Here is a 2744-nt window from a genome sequence, read left to right as displayed (position 1 = left end):
GACTTTACCTAGCTGGGAAAGGAAGAATGGGGTAAACAACAAGCTTCCATAGCCTTTCAGGGCACTATACGAAGGACCTCCTTTGGTTTTACCCCACCTAGAGACCGACCTAGCTGAGATATATCAAACAGCTTAGAAAAAGGAAGAAGGACAGAAGTTGCCAGTATCAGCCACAAAGCAAGAATGACCATAGTTTCCAGTGACCTGCTCTGCAGATGACTGCAGCAGTTTTCAAAGCTGAACCAACAGCTAGTATAGTTGCTGTGTACCCCCTGCAGATTTAATCATCTTTCACCTCACAAGTATTCACATTAGCTGTCCCCAGATTGCTGAGTCCCTCTCTAAGCTCTATGCTGAGCTGACCCACACCAGCAGCTAGCCCAGGCCTCTGTAGCTGCATGAGTACAAATATCAACCTAGACCCCCATAGCTGAACCTCATTGTTGTGCATGTGCTCAAGGATAACCCCTCCAGATGTGGACTTCCATGCTTCTGGTCTGATGCCTATCACCAGCTTCCACTGCTATGTGTACACTGTGATAAGATCCTGCAGTCATGTAAGTGTACACCAATAGCTAAGGCCCCCAGAACTGCTTGTGGGCCTATATTCAGCCCTGTCTCCTGTCACTGGCCTGCACCTCTGGTTGATTGACAGTTATCCCCTCCAGCTATGCCCCTGCATGCCCTTGGCTTGACTTCCCACACTAGCCTCCACTGCCATGCACCTATGTCAAGAACCAGCAACCAGATTGGCAGTAATACAAATATTACTGTTAGCAGTAATAAATACCAACAGCCTAGGCCCCTGCAATTGCCAGCATTCTCTTAGTTGACCCCAGCTCTGACAGTTTGCCCTGGACCTCACTAATACATGTGTGCTTGCAAACAGCCTCTGTGACTACACAGGCACCTGTAGCTGGCCCCTTCAGCTGAATGTGTGCACAAGACAACTCTGGCCAAGACTGCTGCCTACCTGATCTCTGACTGTTGAACTTGGAGGTGCCTTCGAGGACTCCAATAGCTCTTTTAGCCTCTGCAAACCTCCCACAGCACTTGTAAAGGACCACACAGTTGTTGATGATGGGGACCCCAACATTCTAAGCTGATGAGTTATCATGTTGTCTGAACCCAGAATGAACACCCCGCCTACACACACTCAGCAATCTACATCTCTAGATCTGGTATCACAGCATGCTCCAGATGTCCCCACCTTCAGAGAATGTCTTTCCTTACTGAAGTCAGTTCATAAAGTCTGGAAGAGGTGACTACTTCTTCAAATGAGCAGACACCTATGCAAGGCTACAGAGATCATGAAATTCGGGAAAACATGACAACACCAAAGGAATACAGTAAACTTCCAATAGCTGACCCCAAAGAAATGGAGATATAGTAATTGTCCAACAAAGAATTCAAACTAATTGTTCTAAATATGTTCAAAGAGCTATAAGAGAACACAGGTAAATTTAACAAAATCAAGAGAATATTACAAGAATAAAATGAGAAATTCAACAAAGAGAAAACATAAAAAAGAACCAAATAGAAAATTTAGAGCTGAAGAATATAATGACCAAAGAATTCAACAGAGAGCTTCAGCAACACATTGAACAAAGCAGAAGACAGAATCAGTGAGCCCAAAGACAGATCATTTGAAATTATCCAGTAAGAGAAGCAAAAAGAAAAAAGAATGAAAAAGAATGAATAAAGCCTATAGGACTTAAAAGATACCATTAAGAGAAAAAAAACCTATGAATCATTAGAATCCCAAAAAGAGAAGAGTGGGAGAAAGAGGCAGAAAACTTATTTAAAAAAATAATGACTGAGAACTCCCCAAACCTGGGGAGAGATTTGGATATCCAAGTTCACTAAGCTAACAATTTACCCCAAAATTTAAATCCGAGATGATCTTCTCCAAGACACATTATACTAAAATTGTCTAAAATCAAAGACAAATAATTATTAAAGCAGAATTGAAATGTTTCTCTCATGCAAGTGTTCCCATCTTCCAATAAGGACATCAGCAGATTTCTTAGCAGAAATCTTGTGGGCCTGGAGACAGTGGGATGATATATTCAAAACACTGAAAGAAAAAAAAACTTGCCAACCAAGAATACTTTATTCAGTGAAGTTGTCCTTCAGAAGTGAAAGAGAGATAAAGCCTTTCCAAAAAAAAACAAAAAAAAAAAAAGTGGAAGTTCATCTCCACTAGATCTGACTTACAAGAAATGGTGAAAAGTGTTCTTCAAGCTGAAATGAAAGCTACATATTAGTAAAATGAAAACATATGAAAATATACCACATACTGGTGAAGGTAAGTATATAGTCAGATTGCAAATTCTCTATACTCTAATATGGTGGTGTGTTAACTCTAGTATAAAGGTTAAAGGACAAAAGTATTAAATATAGCTACAGCTACATTTATTTGTTAATGGATACACAATATAAAAAGATGTAAATTGTGGCATCAAAAACATAAAAAGGGGAAGGGTAGAGCTTTGATTAGCTTAAAGTAGACTGTTATCTGTATAAGATGTTTCAAGTAAGCCTCAGGGTAACCATAAAACAAAAACCTATATTACATATATACAAGATAAAGAGTAGGGAACGAAAATATACCACTATAGAAAATAATCAATTCACAAAGTAAGGCAGCAAGAGAGGAAGAAAGGAATAAAAAAAAAAAACACTACAAATAGCCAGAAAACGACAATATGGCAATAGTAAGTCCTAACCTATTAATAATTACT

Source organism: Pteropus alecto, unplaced genomic scaffold (assembly GCF_000325575.1).
Source record: "Pteropus alecto unplaced genomic scaffold, ASM32557v1 scaffold555, whole genome shotgun sequence".
In the NCBI taxonomy this organism is placed as follows: Eukaryota; Metazoa; Chordata; class Mammalia; order Chiroptera; family Pteropodidae; genus Pteropus; species Pteropus alecto.
The sequence above is the reverse complement of the archived record's forward strand: the minus strand, read 5'-3'. Positions refer to the sequence as shown.